Raw genomic sequence first — 20004 nt, forward strand, 5'->3', positions numbered from 1 at the left:
GTTTTCTTCATCCCTGTGGCTGGAGAAGATAAATTTAGCAGTCCCCGGCGTCCCCTGCCTTGGCTTAAAAAAAAAAAAAAAAAAAAAATCTTTGAAATAAAATGAAAATAGGCTTGCCAGTCTAAATGGGTGTGTGGGCACGAGGAGGGGGAGAAGGGTTATCTTACAGCTACTACCAAACTGTTTAATTTTTTTTTTTTAACAAGCATTCAGTCAGAGGACCTAACTGATTTTATTAGTTTGCAGGATACAAAGATGAGAAAAAGGGTTACCTTTTCAGACTGGTTTCGCACATTGCAATGAACCGGAATTTTTAATGTATATTTTCTATGTATCTGTATTTCAGAGTTTGGGAGCCTATGAAATTTTAAGTCTTGCGTAATTGTTTCATAAGTAATGAGTTTTTCACAGTCTTTAATATAGAGAGGTAGCAGAATTGAGTATGGATGTTTTTTACAAACTACTTAAGCCTTTTAAAGTTTAAAAAGACTTAGGAGAAAAAGAAAAATACGTATTTGATAAACAAGCATTTATTAACTCCAAAAATGCGTATTTGCGTTTCCATTAAATTTTTATGCTCTTTCCATACTGAACTTGGGACCCAAACTATGTTTACAACTTACTAGTTAAATGTTACTCATTGTAATCCTTACATTAATCCAGAACCTGACATGTTTTATTTCTTCAATTCACTAAATGTTAAAGAGATTTTTAAACAGTAAAGAACACAAAGGTTATAAAGCAAATAGCATACCGGTGAGAAGTCTCTTCAAATACAGAGGCCATGTATTTAGGGTCCTGTCATAACTTTTTAAAACTCCCAGAATGCAAGTTGTCCATTCCCTCAGACATTTTACAGTTATAAAATGCTTTCAAGAAGGAAAAACAAAGGTATAATAACAAATCTCTGAGGACATACTGGATGGTAATTTTCCTCTCCAGGCTTTACCTTTGGTGTTTTTGCAAGAGATTAAATTTCCTTTCAGAAATGATGAATGACAACATGTCTTCAACATTTCTAGAAAATTGCATTAGGTTGTGATACAGACTATTCACAGAAAGGTAAATAAAACTAGTATTTGTTCAAGTAAAATATGGGAAATAGCTTGTGTGTGCACACTAATATAATTTCAAAAAAATGATAACCAGTGTTTTAACTACTTTCCAAGGGCCTCCATTTAATGCTATGGTATGTCAAGAATGGGGCCTCATCACCATGTAGCTATAAGCAGCATGAATACAAAAACCTAATGTCAGCATTCTTGTTAGTTCTTCCATAATTACCATCAAATACTTCTAAGTACACCAGTATAATGCACTTCAGAAAAGAGTATCAAGGATCATAAATGAAAAAGATGTTTCCTCAATTTAAAAGTCCAGAAGTAGTTTAGGTCTTCAGACTTTTCAAGAGCCCTTTGCCATTACGTTTCATACATAAGAGACTATTAACTTTGTTAGGAAACAATGCCCTAGTTCTATTCATTATATTAGATAAAACTTTATTGCAGTACAACAAATATTCTATAGATGATTGTACAGATGAGCTCAACTATAAGTTGTCAAAAAAGGGAAAGTAATTTGTACTTTAAATCCATTTATGGAAGGCCATAAACAACAGTGTATGATAAAAATCATTTCACCAGAAGTACACTCAATATAAAATACTCATGATAAAGGAACAAAGAAAGTATAAGCAGAGATCAGAAATTGTTCAATGTTATAATAATATACAAAACATAGTTTATGAAAATATTCACAGTAGGACCTGGAGGACACCTAAGATCAATGAAAGCATTTGTAACCAAGCAGTGAGTGATTAAGGACCTGACACCTTACACTTGAAGGACAGCCCATCTTGCATTGATACTTGTGTTCAATGTTTTGGTATTTGGGACCTATAGAATTCTGGGCACAGAGTAAAAAGATGTGGTGCTTGCCCTTGGGGAACTGCAAATACGGAGGCTGTGTGTGGCAGAATAAAAACATTCTTAAGTGCTTTCATTTTCTCGCTTAAATAAGCACACAATAAAAGGAAATTTTATTTAGGTACATGGAGAGCAGAATATTTCAAAGGCATATGCTGTGAATACAAAATAGATGGTTTCAATACAGTCAAATGGCTTTTGGTTATGTGCTAAAATGTATTTGTTCCTTCAGAGCTGTTAATGTATATCAGATATTAAAAGCATCTACTCAAGGTTTTGACAGTGTTTTAATAACTTAACTAAAATCCCTGACATGTTTATAGGTCCTTGAGCCAGAAATAATACAAGGCCTTTCAATCACTTTTGCAGAGAAAGATTAGTCAGAAAAGAAGCTGTTAAAAAAAAAAAAGAAAGAAAAGAACAAGAAGAAAAGAAGCTGTTTATTTTCACTCCACTTCACTGACTGATGGAAATCCAAATGGGAAACAGTAAATTACTGCCTTAGAAAATGGAGACCTTCTTGAATAAAGTTGTGATAATTCATTATTTTATATCCCAAAGGTTGAAAAATACTCACTTTCCCCTAGAAAGGCCCTAGTTTTATTGAACTAAGCATGCCCTATAAAAATGAACCATTTATCTGATACTTGATACTTAAGTTATACTTATCTTAACATGAGCAAGTTGCATCATGTTGGAAGTCAGCTGGCTATAATTAATGTCAAGTAAGAATTTTTAATCTGAGCCTTTAAGCCACACACCCTCCCCAAGGGAAATAATTTTAAAATAAACAGTGACTGACAATTAGGTGATTTTCAAACTATTTTTTCACACAAGTCATTCGTTGAATAAGACATTGTTTAGTTCCTGAAAGTCACCAATAGCCAAATTCTCATGGATTATAAATCACAGAACACAGCAAACAAATTAGCTCCACTAAAAAGGTGAAAATCGATATGTGAGGCCTAGAAACAATGACCTGTTGGTGCCCAGCCTGGGGCCTCTCTATACAATTTTCCACTAAAGGAACCAGGGTTTCTGGAAGAAATGACTGATTCCTGGGCTGGAGCAGAAAAGTACATAGCAAACCAGGAATATCGCCTCATAACAGAAAGCAAGAAAAGAAAATGTCAAAGCTTACTAGGGGTTGTGTCAGAAGGTCTCAGGGACCAGTTTAAAGGCTCTAGTTGGCTAAAGATGAAAAAATTTGAATGTCGAAAGAATAACTGCTGTGGAATGAAACACATCAAGTATGTTTGTGAGTTTATAATGAGACTTTTTTTTTTAAGATTTTATTTATTTATTTGAGAGAGAGAGAATGAGAGACAGAGAGCATGAGAGGGAGGAAGGTCAGAGGGAGAAGCAGACTCCCCGCTGAGCAGGAAGCCCGATGCGGGACTCGATCCCTGGACTCCAGGATCATGACCTGAGCCGAAGGCAGTCGCTTAACCAACTGAGCCACCCAGGCGCCCTATAATGAGACTTTTAAAAATGATTGATTGCACACCTTTGTGAATATACCAGAGACTATGAATTGTACAATTTAAAAGAGTGAATTTTATAGCATGTGTATTATATTTTGAATTTTAAAAAATGATCACCTTTGCAGAATGGTAGAGCACCAACTCATTGTTCTGAAAACCAGTAAAGGGAAAGGTGAAGCACTGATCCTTTATGAACTGTTCCTCAGACTAAACAAATAGCTGATGAAGGGAATTTGCTTTTAATAATTCTACAAACACATGAATAAGACTTGATGGAATTAGAATAGAACCATTTTGCAACCCCAGGTGAATTAATGAATGGATCTAAGCAATGATCAGCAATGGCTGCTAACCAGAGCGACAACTACACATATACCTCATGACAAAAGTACACAGAGCCATCAACTAAAAAAATTAAACCTTGGGACGCCTGGGTGGCTCAGTCGGTTAAGCATCTGCCTTCAGCTCAGGTCATGATCCCAGGGTCCTGGGATCAAGTACCGTGTCGGGCTCCTTGCTCAGCCGGGAGCCTGCTTCTCCCCCTGCTTGTGCTCTCTCTTTGTCTCTCTCTGTCTAATAAATAAATAAAATCTTTTAAAAAAAATCAAACCTGAATCTGATCAACTCTTTAGCTCTAACTGCCAATTTACAGGAAACACAGGGAACAGAAAAACATATCAATGAAATCACAGGGATGCAATCAACAAAACTCAGATGGTGGTAAACACTATAGGACCTGCTTTCTTCAACAAATAAACTATAGCAAAAAATTTGAGGGGAAATCAATAGATAAGAAAAGACTTAAAAGATATTATTAATCAAATGCACTGTATGAACTTTATTTCGATCTTGATTCAAACAAACAAGTGTAAAAAAATGAGATAGAGAAATGTGAACATTGGATTGTTGTCAACATGAACTGGATATATACTGATATAAACAATTTATTGTTAATTTGGTTTAGGTGTAATGATGATTTGATTATATCTTAAAAAGAGTCTTTATCTTTTAGAGATACATTATCAAAATATTTACAGATAAAAGGATATGCTACTGATGAAAGACCTATACTCTGAAAACTATAAAACACTAATAAAAGAAACTGAAGATGACACAAATGGAAAGATATATTGTACTTACGGATTGGAAGAATTAATATTGTTAAAATGTTGATACTACCCAAAGCAATCTACAGATTCAATGCACTCTCTATCAAAATACCAATAGCATTTTTCACAGAACTAGAACAAATAATCCTAAAATTTGTATGGAACCACAAAAGATCCTGAGTAGCCAAACCAATTCTGAGAAAGAAGAACAAAGCTGGAGGTATCATAATCCCAGATTTCAAACTGTACTACAAAGCTATAGTAATCAAAACAGTATGGTACTGGCACCAAAAAAAAGACACATAGATCAATGCAATAGGTTAGAGAGCCCAGAAATAAACCTGGGCTTATATGGTCAATCAATCTAAGACAAAGGAGGCAAGCATATAAAATGGGGAAAAGACAATCTTTTCAATAAATGGTGTTGGGAAAACTGGACAGCTACATGTGAAAGAATGAAACTGGACCACTTTTTTATGCCATACACAAAAATAAACTCAAAATGGACCAAAGACCTAAATGTAAGACCTAAAACAATAAAACTCTTAAAAGAATATATAGGCAATAATCTCTTCAACATCAGCCTTAGCAACATATTTGTAAATATATCTTCTAAGGCAAGGGAAACAAAATAAAAAATAAACTATTGGGACTACAACAAAATAAAAAGATTTTGCACAGCAAAGGAAACCTTCAACAAAACAAAAAGGCATCCAAATGAATGGAAGAAGATATTTGCAAATGACATATCTGATAAAGGGTTAATATCCAAAATATATAAAGAACTTATATAACTCAACACCAAAAAAACAAACAATCCGACTAAAAATGGACAGAGGACCTGAACAGACATTTTCCCAAAGAAGACATATAGATAGCCAACAACCACATGAAAAGATGCTCCAAATCACTAATCATCAGGGAAATGCAAATCAAAACCACAATGAGATACCTTATATCTATTCAGCATGGCTAGTATCAAAAAGACAAAAAACAACAAATGTTGGCAAGTACGTGGAGAAAAGGGAACCCTTTTGTGCCCTGTTGGTGGGAATGTGAATTAGTGCAACCACTGTGACAGTTATGGAGGTTTCTCAAAAAATTAAAAATAGAAATGCCATATGATCCAGTAATACCACTTCTGGATATTTACCTAAAGGAAAAAAACCACTAATTTGAAAAGATACATGCACCTCTATATTTATTGCAGCATTATTTATTTATTTAATTTTTTAAACATTTTACTTATTTATTTAAAGTAAGCTCTACACCCAATATGGGACTCGAACTCCTGACCCCAAGATCAAGAGTCACATGCTCCACTGACTGAGCCAGCCAGGAGCTTCTGCAACATTATTTATAATAGTCAAGATAGGGAAGCAACCTAAGTGTCTATTGAAATCAAAGTATAAAGAAAATTCAGGATATATATATCATCTATATATAGATGTAGGATGTAGGATATATATATATAATGGACTATTACTCAGCCATAAAAAAGAATGCGATCTTACCATTGTAGCAACATGGATGGGACCTAGAGGGTATTGTGTTAAGTGAAATAAGTCAGAGAAAAATAAATACCACATGATTTCACTTATAGGTGGAATCTAAAAAACAAAACAAATGAACAAACAAACAAAAAACATAAAGAGACTCCTAAATAACAGAGAACAAACTGGTAGTTGCCAGAGAGGAAGTGGGCAGGAGCATGGGCATAATAAGTGAAGGGGATTAAGAGGTAAAACTTCCAGTTATAAAATAAATAAGTCACAGAGATGAAAGGTATAACACAGGGGATATAGTCAATAATACTGTAATAACATGGTAAGGTGACAGGTGGTGACTACACTTACTGTGGTGAGCATTTCATAATGTATAGAATTGTTGAATCACTACGTTGTACACCTAAAACTAATGTAATACTGTATGTCAACTATACTTCAATAAAGAGAATGATATGCTATCAGAGATGGCCTTCAAAATAATAAGGGAGGTTGAGGGACGTACAGGGGTTGAGGGTGAAGTGGGTAGGGGATATAAATGAACCATAATTGGCCATGAAAGGACAAATGTTGACTCTGGATGATGGGCACATTGGGGTTTGATGCATTATTCTCATTGTGTATATATTTGAAATTTTCCATAGCAAGTTTAAAAAACAAACAAAAATAAACATACAAAGAAAAAATCACCTTCACATTTCACAGAATCTTTGGAGTGGGGCAAGCATTACAGATATTCAATTGCCTCCCTTCTCACTTTTCTGTGGACCATATGACAGCACTTATTTTCAAAAGAATTAGCATACTTAAAAAATGAAATAAATAAAACTAGACCACTTATGATTAAGAAAACAGCAATGGTTTTCAAATTTGCAAGGGAATATCTTGCTAAAGATGCAGATTGCTGGCTCTCGTTTCCTAGAAATTCTGATTTTTTTTACACTTAAAATATGCATTTAATGTAAATATTAGTAAGATTGATTAAAATTAAAACATACACAGGAAAATTATTAATGTGGGGACTGAAAGAAATGGTGATTAGTTTTTCACCAAAAAGAATTGGTGATTTTCCACTGTAAACTTTAATGTTCTTTCTCTTGACTAAACGCTAGAAAATAACTATGGATAATTGGAGATTTACCTATGTCCCTGGTTACTAGCTACTCTTTTTTAGTTTTTTAAAAAACTTTATTATGTTATGTTAATCACCATACATTACATCATTAGTTTTTGATGTAGTGTTCCATGATTCATTGTTTCTGTATAACACCCAGTGCTCCATTCAATACGTGCCCTCTTTAATACCCATCACCAGGCTAAGCCATCCCCCCACCCCCTCCCCTCTAGAACCCTCAGTTTGTTTCTCAGAGTCCAAAGTCTCTCATGGTTCGTCTCCCCCTCCGATTTCCCCCCCCTTCATTTTACCTTTCCCGCTATCTTCTTTTTTTTTTAACATATAATGTATTATTTGTTTCAGAGGTACAGGTCCATGATTCAACAGTCTTACACAATTCACAGCGTCCACCATAGCACATACCCTCCCCAATGTCCATCACCCAGCCACCCCATCCCTCCGACCCCCCACCACTCCAGCAACCCTCAGTTTGTTTCCTGAGATTAAGAATTCTTCATATCAGTGACATCATGTGATACATGTCTTTCTCTGATTGACTTATTTCGCTCAGCATAATACCCTCCAGTTCCATCCACGTTGTTGCAAATGGCAAGATTTCATTCCTTTTGATGACTGCATAATATTCCATTGTGTATATATACCACATCTTCTTTATCCATTCATCTGTCAATGGACATCTTGGCTCTTTCCACAGTTTGGCTATTGTGGACATTGCTGCTATAAACATCGGGGTACACATACCCCTTCAGATCACTACATTTGTATCTTTGGGGTAAATACCCAGTAGTGCAATTGCTGGATCGTACGGTAGCTCTATTTTCAACTTTTTGAGGAACCTCCATACTGTTTTCCAGAGTGGCTGCACTAGCTTGTATTCCCACCAACAGTGTAGGAGGGTTCCCCTTTCTCTGTATGCCCGCCACTATCTGTCGTTTCCTGACTTGTTAATTTTAGCCATTCTGACTGGTGTGAGGTGGTATCTCATTAAGGTTTTGATTTGGATTTCCCTGATGCCGAGTGATGTTGAGCACTTTTTCATGTGTCTGTTGGCCATTTGGATGTCTTCTTTGGAAAAATGTCTGTTCATGTCTTCTGCCCATTTCTTGATTGGATTCTTTGTTCTTTGGGTGTTGAGTTTGATAAGTTCTTTATAGATTTTGGATACTAGCCCTTTATCTGATATGTCATTTGCAAATATCTTCTCCCATTCTGTCGGTTGTCTTTTGGTTTTGTTGACTATTTCTTTTGCTGTGCAAAAGCTTTTTATCTTGATGAAGTCCTAATAGTTCGTTTTTACCCTTGCTTCCCTTGCCTTTAGTGATGTTTCTAGGAAGAAGTTGCTGCGGCTGAGGTCGAAGAGGTTGCTGCCTGTGTTCTCCTCTAGGATGTTGATGGACTCCTGTCTCACATTGAGGTCTTTCAACCATTTGGAGTCTATTTTTGTGTGTGGTGTAAGGAAATGGTCCAGTTTCATTCTTCTGCATGTGGCTGTCCAATTTTCCCAGCACCATTTGTTGAAGAGACTGTCTTTTTTCCATTGGACATTCTTTCCTGCTTTGTCAAAGATTAGTTGACCATAATCTTTAGTAGGTATGGGATAGAGCTAAGGGATCTGCAGTTTAACCAGGAGCCCAGGTGATACATAGACAACTGGGCCACACACCAATATACTTTAAAGAAACATTAGTACATCCTGGTAAATGCCTCCTTGCCCACATTTATAACAGTTTCTCTTGGAGTATAAAGAAGTAAAATTGCTGGATATGGCACATTTTCAATATTACTCTCCAAAATGACTATATGAATATATATTCCTTCCAGCAGAAGAAGAGAATTCCCAAATTCCCATTTCTTGGCTAACTCTTGATGTGCTCATACTTTTTAATTTTTGCCAAGAACATAACTACCTTACAGAATGATCTTTCAGTTAGCAACGTTTGCTAAAGCAGCTCTTGAAAAATCTGCCACATTTTGAACAAAGACTCCTTTTTAATGACATAATAACTTTCACCCCAAAATACATTAAATAAGTATGCCAAAAGAAGTGATAATTCAACATTACAGTTTAAAGCAAAAATATCCTCACCAATTACAGAACGTAAGAATTCCTCGTCAGAGAATCTCATATGGAACAAATTTGAATTGTGCTCTATGTTTACATGAACCACAAATGTTTTTTGCTTATTTTTGCACACAGACATAAAGCAAATAGAAACAAACACCCCAAATTGAGAACAAAACAGGAAGGAGCAGCTGGCAGAAATGTGGAACGTTCCGTAATTCTCTCAAAGGTGAAGGAAGCCGAGGACACAGCAGGAATCTGAGTGAAATTAAGGTTTCAGTAAAGTGTGAATTGTGCGTGTAAGACTCCGGTGGCCGGCCGTGGAGTCCCCACTTTACGGTGATGACACTACGCTGAGGGAAAACTCACGTGAAAATGAAGTCAGGGGAAGCCTGGGTGGCTCAGTCGGTTAAGCGACTGCCTTTGGCTCAGATCATGATCCCGGGGTCCTGGGATCGAACCCCGCATCGAGCTCCCTGCTCAGCAGGGAGCCTGCTTCTCCCTCTGCCCCTCCCCCGCTCATGCTCTCTCCCTCTCTCTCTCTCTCTCTCTCTCTCTGACAAATAAATAAACAGAATCTTGAAAAGAAAAGAAAACGAAGTCAGAAGTCGAGTCAGAGCATGCCATGATGCGGTCTGGTGAGGAGTCTGGGACGGTCTTCGCTGTAAAGAGTGACCCCGAGCGTAGCCAGAACCGCTGGATTCGGAATAAAAGGCTTACGGAGCCCTAAGCTGGGCTCTGGAGCAGAGCTTCTGGAACTTAACGGACACACAACGCCCCCCCCAAACTCCCGGGGTGGGGGGGTGCTGTGAACCTGCTCTTCTGCTGCAGCGGGGCCAGGACCGCCCGAGACTCTGCATTTCCAACCAGCTCCCGGGCCAGGCCTCTGCGCGGAGCAGCAGGGGTTCCCGAGATCCGTGGGCAGCGCGGCGGCTCCGCCCGCTGACTTTGCTCCCAGCGGGTGGCCGAGAAGCCACGCCTCACACGCACGCAGCTGCCCTAGAAGGACGGTGGGGCCGGGAAGGGGCAGGAACCCATTGCCCGCGCCGCCCGGCTGGGGGCAGCCAGTGGCTCAGAGTCCTTCGCGGGGACTCACGTGACCCAGGACGGTTGCGGGAAGAGCAGGGGGGCAACCGCTGGGGAGCTGAATACGGTCACCCGCGTCCCCGCCCGCGGGGACTGAGCCTTCACAGGTGGAGGAGAGAGACGGCCGACACGGAGATCGGACGACCAACACCGAGACGGACAGGTACTCGCTGTGTTCCTAGCCAAGAGATGCAGTCGTGAAAGATCTTCTGGGAAAAGGTTTTCCTGAGCTCGAACATCTCTATCTGCAGACTGAAAGCTCACCCCACCTCGGGGAAAATTACCTCCCTACACACCGGCACAGCTGGGCAACAATTTTTAACGCCGACTTTTCACCACAGAAACCCCTGCAGTCCTTAAGACAGGAGGAAACCCACCATTTATTGAGGGCTCCCCTTGTGTTCTGCACCAGGTGCTTCCATGAATTCTCTCATCTGAAGCTCAGGGCATTCCAGTAAAGCCGTGGTGCCGGCCTTCAGGTTGACTGGATTCAGGAACTCCATCGATTTGGTCTGGACGCCTCTGCTCTCCAGCTGCCTCAGCTCTCTTCCATCCCAGGCTGTAGCAGACAGGCTCCCTCCACGTGGACACACGCAGCTTCGGGCTCACGTCATCGCGGCCCAGGCCCTCTGGAAGTAGGAGAGAGTCTCTCTTCTGGGGATAGCGGCCCCCAGCCTTCTTGTCCTGTTCCTCAGGATATGGAACCTCTGCCCTGTGAGCAAGCTGGAGCGGGAGTGATCGGGTCCCAGTAGTACAGCCTGCTGCACGTGCAGAAGAACTTCTGTCCCACAGTGGAGTCTGGACAGGGATGGGACCTCCCATCCTCTGCCTTGAATCTGCCTGGATATAGCTTCTGCAACACAGAGTTGGGGTGATGAGAGATGCTGATGGCCTGCCCTTCCTGGAATGAAACCATAGCCCTAGACTGGGAGCTGGGAGGAAATGGAGTCCCATCTCTTTGGTTGCATCTTACAAAAGTAGAGATTCCATCAGACTGAGCTGGGAAGTGGGAAGCAGTTTGTGGCTCAAATGTCACAGACTCCCATTTAAGTAACAAGTTCATTACTCTTACTAAGGTTTACCAGTAGATTTTCTTGGATAAATATTTCTCTATTTGCTGTATGTTCTTAGGACAATCCCAGAGACTTTATTATTTTTTTAAATTTTTTTAAAAGATTTTATTTATTTATTTGAGAGAGAGAATGAGATAGAGCATGAAAAGGGGGAGGGTCAGAGGGAGAAGCAGACTCCCCACTGAGCAGGGAGCCCGATGTGGGACTCGATCCCAGGACTCCGGGATCATGACCTGAGCCGAAGGCAGTCGCTTAACCAACTGAGCCACCCAGACGCCCCCAGAGACTTTAAATGGTTGGGTTTTTAAAATAATTTTCACCAGTTAAATGGTTGTTTCACTGGGGAAAGTGTCTACCGACCTCACCCCACCATTTTGGAAGTCCATACTTCAAGTTTTTTTTTTTAAAGGTGAAAAATAAGTTTGTTTGATAGTATTATAAACTCATGATTCAAACATATTCCATGTGTTTCAATCCACTGCAATTATCCTATTGATGCTCAAATTATCCCAACTGTGACTAGGGAAAACTTCTTTAGGTTGGCTCCTAAGTCCTTTTGACATGATCCTAACAGTTGTTGACAGCTTTCTTGCTGTTAAAATACTGTGTACATTCTACTTGCTTCGGCAGTTACAAATACTGAAATTGGAATGATACAGAGATTAGCATGGTCCCTGTGCAAGGATGACACACAGATTCGTGAAGCGTTCCATATTTTTACATACCATAGATTTCACTCATGTGTAAAACTTAAGAAACGAGACAAATGAACAAGGAAAAAAAAGAGACAAGGCAAAAAAACAGCCTTTTAACTACAGAGAACACACTGATGGTTACTAGAGGGGAGGTAGGTGGGGAGATGGGTAAAATAGGTGAAGGGGATTAAGAGTACACTTATCTTGATGAGTACTCAGTAATGTACAGAATTGTTGAATCACTATATTGTACACCTGAAACTAATATAACACTATGTTAACTACACTGGAATTAAAATAATACATACATACATACATACATACTGTATACATTACCCACAGAATGCTTTTGAAAAACAGAAAGGTCACACTTACCAGTACCAAAAGGAGTATATATGGCTTCCAAAGAAATGAAGATAAAAGCAAACACTCAAAAGGGAAAAAGAGATTAAAAAATCATAAAACAAATTTAAAAAATAAGGAAACATTAAAGATAGAATAAAAAGGGATGCCTGGGTGGCACAGCCAGTTAAGCATCTGACTCTTGGTTTTGGCTCAGGTGGTGATCTCAGAGTCATGAGATCGAGCTCTGAGTTGGCTTCGTGCTCAGCATGGAGTCTGCTTGAGATTCTCTCTGCCCCTCCTGCTCACGCTCTCTTTTTCTCTCAAATAAATAAATCTTTTTTTAAAAAAGATAGCATAAAAATATGACATGAATAATAAAAAATGTATTAGTCATCATAATAAATATATTGGAATCTACCCCCTATTAAAAATTAAGATTCAAAAAGAAAACAAGATTCACAGGGGTCCCTGGCTGGCTCAGTTGGTAGAGCATGTGATTCTTGATCTCAGGGTTGTAAGTTCAAGCCCCACATGGGTTGTAGAGATTACTTTAAAAAAAAAGACAAAAATAAATAAAAATTAGGATTCACAAATTGGATTAAGAATTCTATTTTATGTTATTTAAATGAAACAAAATGAAACAAAAAGATTAATGTAAAGGACAGGGAAATATAAAAGAAATGCAAATGAAGAGAAATCAAAGATGAAAATACTTACATTAGTACAATTTGACATTTAAAAAATGACACTGGAATTTATAAAGCCAAAATATGAAGAAGGATAGAATATCACTTAATAATATGATTAATAAGTGTTGTTTAATAGCTTCCTGGAAAGAAACATGTATTGAATACTAGATAATATACTGGGTTTTTTTCCTAGTGTCATGTAGCATTTACAAAAACTGAATATATAGCTGTACTAACAGTGGCATGTAAGCAGGGTTCAAATCCTAAAGAAGACTCACAGGACCCAAAATGACATGGCTTACAAATGTACAGTTTATTATAGGGAAAGGACATGCTATAGCAACAGCACAAAAGTCAGAATATACATCACAGTGTATGATTCATAGCAGGGGTCTGGAGAGGTCAGGTGCAGGCTCCTATTGTCCTCTTCTTCTGGTCCTAGTGATGTTCTGTACTCATATCTTCCCTGCCCCAAGCCTCGAATCAGCCATTTCTTTAAGGAGCACTGGTTCTGTTTATTGGAGAATGGTATTTAGGAACAAAGATCTGGGTGCTAGGTGTGCTCATTGCTGCTGGGGTAGCACTGCTTCTAGAACATTTCAGAAGCCAGAGCTAGAAAATATATCTAAGTATACTACCCTAGTACGTATCTATGTACATATCTATATGTACATATCTATATTTCTGTATGTATCTACCAACTAGAGTACATTTATGTACAGTTCTTTTTATTGTTAGCCTTATAATATCGAGTCAAAACACCAGTTTTTCTTTTTTTTAAATTGAAGTATAATTGACATACATTTTATTAGTTACAGCTGTACAACATAATGATTCAATATTTGTATATACTGCAAAATGATCACCCCATTAAGTCCAGTTAACATCTGCCACCATATACACATTTCTTGTAATGAGAACTTTAAAGACTTCCTCTCTTAGCAACATTCAAATATGCAATATAGTATTATTAACTATAGTCACCATGCTGTACATTACATGCCCATGACTTAGGAAGTTTGCACCTTTTTAAAAAAAATATTTTATTTATTTGAAAGAGAGAGAGCACAAGTGGGGGAATGGCAGAGGGAAAGGAGAAGTAGGCTCCCCGCTGACCAGGGAGCCCGATGCAGGGCCTGATCTCAGGGCCTCGAGATCATGACCCGAGCTGAAGGCAGATGCTTTAACCAAATGAGCCACCCAGGCGCCTGGAAGTTTGCACCTTTTGACTCCCTTCATCCATTTTGCCCACACCTCACCCCTCTCCTCTGGCAACCACCAATCTATTCTCTGTGTCCATAAACTTAAAAGCAGTTTTTCAAAGTTACTTAACATTCCCCCCTACCCTCTTCAGCAAAGTTATACCATACAGTTTTAATACCATTAGATTCTTTTGTCACATGCTGCATTCCATCCCAGGATCACTGACAATCAGATGGATTTTTAAAAATTTGCGAACAATAAAGTTCATTCTTGGTGGTGTTAACATTCTATGGGGTTTTTTAAAAAAGATTTTATTTATTTATTTGACAGAGAGAGACACAGCAAGAGAGGGAACACAAGCAGGGGGAGTGGAAGAGGGAGAAGCAGGCTTCCCGCTGAGCAGGGAGCCCAATGCAGGGCTCGACCCCAGTACCCCGGGACCATGACCCGAGCCGAAGGAAGATGCCCAACCACTGAGCCACCCAGGCGCCCCCATTCTATGGGTTTTTGGCAACTGTAGAGTCATATATATCTACCCCACCCTTGTACAGCCCATTATATATTCAACCTTTCCCTCTCCCACAATCCCTGGCAACCACTGCTCTGCTTTCCATCCTGTGGTAGACTGAATAATGACCTGAAAAAATATGCAAGTCCTAATCCCTCCAACCTGTGAATGTTACATCACATGGTAAAAGAGACTTTGCAGATGTGATTAAGAATTTCGCCATGGGGAGATTATCCTGGATTATCCAGGTGAGTCCTAAATGTAATTACAAAGGTCCTTAAAGGAGAGCAGCAAGACAGTCAAAGGAGGTAGTAGGAGACATGAGGATGGAAACAAGAGGTTGGAGTGAGGTGAGGAAGGAGTCACAAGCTATGTAATACAGGCAGCCTCCAGAAGGCAGAAAATTTATGGAAATGAATCCTCTCTTGGAGCCTCCAGAAGGAACCAGTCCTACAGCCCCTTGACTTTAGCCTAGTGAAACTGATTTTTTTAAATGTTTTTATTGTTATGTTAATCCCCATACATTACATCATTAGTTTTAGAGTGAAACTGATTTTTTACTTCAGGCTTCCAGAACTGTAAGAGACTAAATTTGTGTGGTTGTAAGCAACCAAGTTTGTGGTAACTTTTTATAGCAGCAGTGGGAAACTAATACATCTCCCTATAGTTTTGCCTTTTGCACAATGTCTTATGAATGGCACTATACAATACTTCGGGGTCTTAGAATCTGGCTTCCTTCACTTGGCAAAATGTATTTACAATTCATCCATGTTTATGTTATACATATTGTACCACTAAGAAATAAGATTCATTCATGTCAAGTGAATCAGTAGATCTTTCCTTCTTATCACTGACTAGTACTCCACTGTATGCATGTGCCAGTTTGTTATCCATTCACATGTTGAAGGACATCTGGTAGTTTCTGATGAATAAAGCTGCTATAAACATTTGCATACAAGTTTGTGTGTGCACATAAATTTTCCTTAGCTATTAAAGAAAACTCATAGGTATTCATAGCTTTTAGGACATGGAGATGGCAATTTAAATATCATTACCAGGGAAACACATTATTAAGTAATACAAACAAAAAGAATTACAAGCTTTTTAAGGCCAAAGTTACGTTCACAGAACAAGCCAGAAGTTTTGAGTTCCAGATGTCTTACAAGACCCCTTTGTTAGTAATAACATTTTCAAGGACATATTAAGAAACCAGAAAATCATCTTATTCTGTTGCTGGGATTTCTTATACTGGCAGTTAGGACAGCCTGTGGTTTCCCAGCCCAAATGCTAAAATTCCATTATTTAGAACCGAAAGAAATAAAGACAGATCTCAGAAGATTAAAACTTACTATGGAAAGGAAAAGGGCAAAATAGAACTATAAACAATTGGAATATTACCATGGAATGTTACCCATCCTACAGTGTGAACAGCAAAAACTGACAACATCTGAATTTCTGATTTATTATACTGGCAACCCATTTACCTCTAGTCCTTAGTACTGTTGCCACAAAACTTTTCAAATAATTTCATGAAGTCATTAAAACTTACCTGTTTTTTCCAACAGATGTGCAGTGACACCTCTGTCAGTGGAGTATGCCTGAACAAAACAAAAAATAAGTCATTCAAACATTTAAAAGTGGCAAAAATTTTCCCTAAGGGACCCAAACTACAGAGGAACAATTCTGAGTTGCACCCCTCAATGTAAAATCAGGTACAAGTCACACACCTATAGGCTTATAAAACTAACTGCAAAGTGTCTAATAAATATTCATCGGGGTTTGAGATTTTTCTCCTACTTACAAGCTAATGAAGTAGCCTGTTTTCATTTACTGGATGCCAGCAGCATGGTAAGCAGTCTGAGCATCATCAGCATATTTGTATGGGTTCCCCACTCCCCAAGTCCCACAGGGGCCATGCCGAGGGGCCCAGTGGACACACTGTGTATATCATGTACTTTTGCATTGCAGCTGAGGAATACTGGCCTTGGGGGAATTCACATCTTCTAGAGCAAGCCTCTAATTTGTTGAGAAGGAGATATCACCTCATCCCATCTTCCAACAATAGCATGCCCAGAGAGAAAGCAGGCTATCTATCCTTCCACATGAAGCGGACAATAAGAGGTCCTGCCCAAAGTTTTGCTCCCAGGAATACTTTCCTTCACCACCGTCTTTCAGGGGCTAGAATGCATCCATTTTTAAGCTGGTGCCAGCAAACCGTGTATAAACCAGGCCTGTGCTTTTTCTCTGTTTACCAGTCATAGAGAACTCTCTGGGAAGTCATAAATGTGGGTTAGGGGAGAAGTAAATCAGTAGAAGCAAGTACCATGGGAGTTTAAAACATCGCCTCATGCACTTCACTTGTGCCTTCTGACAGCTTGGACTCAATCATGTATATACAGCGTTACCATTTTCTACTGGAATACTGTTGTCACATCCTATTTTAGGGTTTCCATGGATCAGACGACACTCACTTCCTGATGGTCATTTCAAGGGGCACACCTCACTCTCCTTTCAACTTCCAGATTTCTTGCCCATGCTTTTCATTGAGTGAACCTATCCAGAAGCAGGAGGGCAAAGAAACCTATTGATACTGCCCCCTCCCATGACACAGAGCAGGTAGAGAGGGTGGAGTGAATCTGGAAGGGCAAATGGAAGATATCTAGCACAGCCCATAAATGGCATTGATGTCACTGGCATGATTTTCTAAAACATTAAGCCATTCTTGGGAAAGTTCCAAACAAAACAACACACGCTCCTTTCAATTTACACAGTAGTTCCGTTCCTGGAAAATTCCAGGATATTAAAACCATGCAAAAAATACTTTGAGTTATGCTCACTTCAGCAGCAATATACTAAAATTGGAATTATACAGAGAAGATAAGCATGGCCCCTGCACTAGAATGACATGAAAATTTGTAAAAAGCATCCCATATTTTTAAAAATAAATTTTAGAAAGAGAAAAAAGTACATTGAGTTTACATGCAAAATGAGGTCAGGTTCAGGTTCAGATGATTACAAATAAGTTTTTCATACACATGAATGCCTAGGGGGATGTTTGAAAATTACATAAGATGTAGGAAGATTTATCCGCGTAAGAAAGGCACATGCATTGAAGGACATATGACATTCTTGGCTTCTGCCCAACTAACTAATCCCCAGCCAGGGGGTTCCTGTCAATCACTGCAACAACCATAGTAACCCCACGTGTTTTCAAAGCATACCCTTGGACGGTACTGCCCCTAGTGATAGTCTTCTAAGGTGAAACATTCATCCTTGCAGAATTTGAGTTTGATATTTCATCCACTTAGCGTCTGGAGGCAACACTCAATGGAAGAAATTACTTCTCAATTTATGGATTCTTGTTCAATCCAACCTACAAAAGTCTCTGACCCAGTTACCAAACACTTGCTGCCATTTCTGGCGATGTTTGTGAATTTGAATTTTCTGATTTAGTATAAATACAAAGTGAGAAAATAACTGAACGTGAAGCTCAAACTTCACACGGAGCCAAATTAAAGTTTATAAATAACCACATTTCATATCACCTGATATTAAACTATAACATTTTTCTACTTTTAACTAATATATTTTAAGTAATACATCCACATTATATAAAAATACAAAATATATAAAAATAAAGAATAAAAACATAACATTCTATGGTAGACAGAATAATGGCTCCCCTCAAAGATGTCCACAACCTGATTTCCCGGAACCTGTGAATGTTACCTTACATGGCAAAAGGGACTTTGCAGATGTGACTAGTGAAGGATCTTGAAATGGGTAGATAGCCTGGATTGTCCAAGTGGGCCCAATGTAATCACAAGGGTCCTTAGGAAAGGGAGCCAGGAGGGTCAGAAGACAGAGAAAGTGATGTGACAATAAGAGCATACATTGGAGTGATGTAACGAGAGTCAAGGAATGCAGGCAGCCTCAGCCTCAAGAAACTGGAAGACACAAGCAATGGATTCTCTCCTAGAACTTCCAAAAGGAACCAACCCTGCAGACACCTTGATTTTAGTCCCAAAAGCCTCTTCATATTTCTGACCTCCAAAACTGTAAAAGAATAAATTTGTGTTGTTTTAGGGCACTAAATTTGTGGTAATTCATTACAACAACAATAGGAAACTCATAAACATTCCTGCCCCCCCCGGAGAGATCCACCATTGTTAACACCTTGGTACCTGTACTTCCAGATCTTTTCCTATACCATTATATGTGTCTGTGCATGTGTGTGTACTTCTTACAAAAATGAATCACAGTTGAATCACATGCTATTTTATAACCTGCTTTTTTAAGTCTACAAACTCCATATGTCCATTTCATCAAATATCTAGACTACATTAAAAATTTCCCAAATGACACAAAAATGCCCTTAACAGTTGTTTGGTCCATAACAGGATCTATTCGAGGACCACCCATGGTATCTGATTATTAGGTCCCTTTTGTTATGATGTTGACTATTAAAGAGACGGTTCTACAGTTGCTTTGAAGAATATGCCACGTTTTGGTTCATTTAGTTTCTACCTCTGGTACTATGTAGTTTGTCCTTTTTTTTTTTTAAGATTTTATTTATTTACTTGACAGAGAGAGACACAGCAAGAGAGAGAATACAAGCAGGGGGAGTGGGAGAGGGAGAAGCAGACTTCCTGCAGAGCAGGGAGCCCGATGTGGGGCTTGATCCCAGGACCCTGGGATCATGACCCGAGCCAAAGGCAGATGCTTAATGACTGAGCCACCCAGGTGCCCCTTAGTTTGTCCTTTTATCCCTGTATTTGCTATAACATTTTTACTAAACATTTTTGGCTAGAATTCTCTATAGGTGATGGGCATTCAGGTTGAATCACATCAGAAAACACATAATATATGGTTAATCCATTAATGATGTTGAGACTGACCACTGGATTAAGGTGATGATTGCCTAATCACTCCATTTTACAGTTATATTTTTGCCCTGAAACTAGGAAGTGACCATTGTTCTTTTTGCATTTTAAAAATATCCAGTTCGAGGGTGCTTGGCTGGTTCAGTTGGTAGAGCATGTGACTCTTGATGTCAGGGATATGAGTTCAAGTCCTATTTGGGTATAAAGATTAATTAAAAATAAAATCTTTTTAAAAAAATCCAGTTCCCATTAACCATTTTAACACCTGTAGATATGGTGTTATGATCATTATAATTATCATG

The 20004-nt window shown here is 38.8% G+C and overlaps 2 non-coding genes across 2 annotated transcripts; both read left to right on the top strand.

Annotated features, from left to right (window-relative positions):
* Window positions 1–11995: 11995 nt before the first annotated feature.
* On the top strand, window positions 11996–12098 carry LOC123323479. The gene has a single exon (XR_006539422.1). It is a non-coding gene; the product is annotated as a U6 spliceosomal RNA (small nuclear RNA).
* Window positions 12099–17649: 5551 nt separating this feature from the next.
* On the top strand, window positions 17650–17756 carry LOC123323462. Its single transcript, XR_006539407.1, has one exon. It is a non-coding gene; the product is annotated as a U6 spliceosomal RNA (small nuclear RNA).
* Window positions 17757–20004: the final 2248 nt, after the last annotated feature.

Source organism: Neomonachus schauinslandi, chromosome X (assembly GCF_002201575.2).
Source record: "Neomonachus schauinslandi chromosome X, ASM220157v2, whole genome shotgun sequence".
Lineage (NCBI taxonomy): Eukaryota > Metazoa > Chordata > Mammalia > Carnivora > Phocidae > Neomonachus > Neomonachus schauinslandi.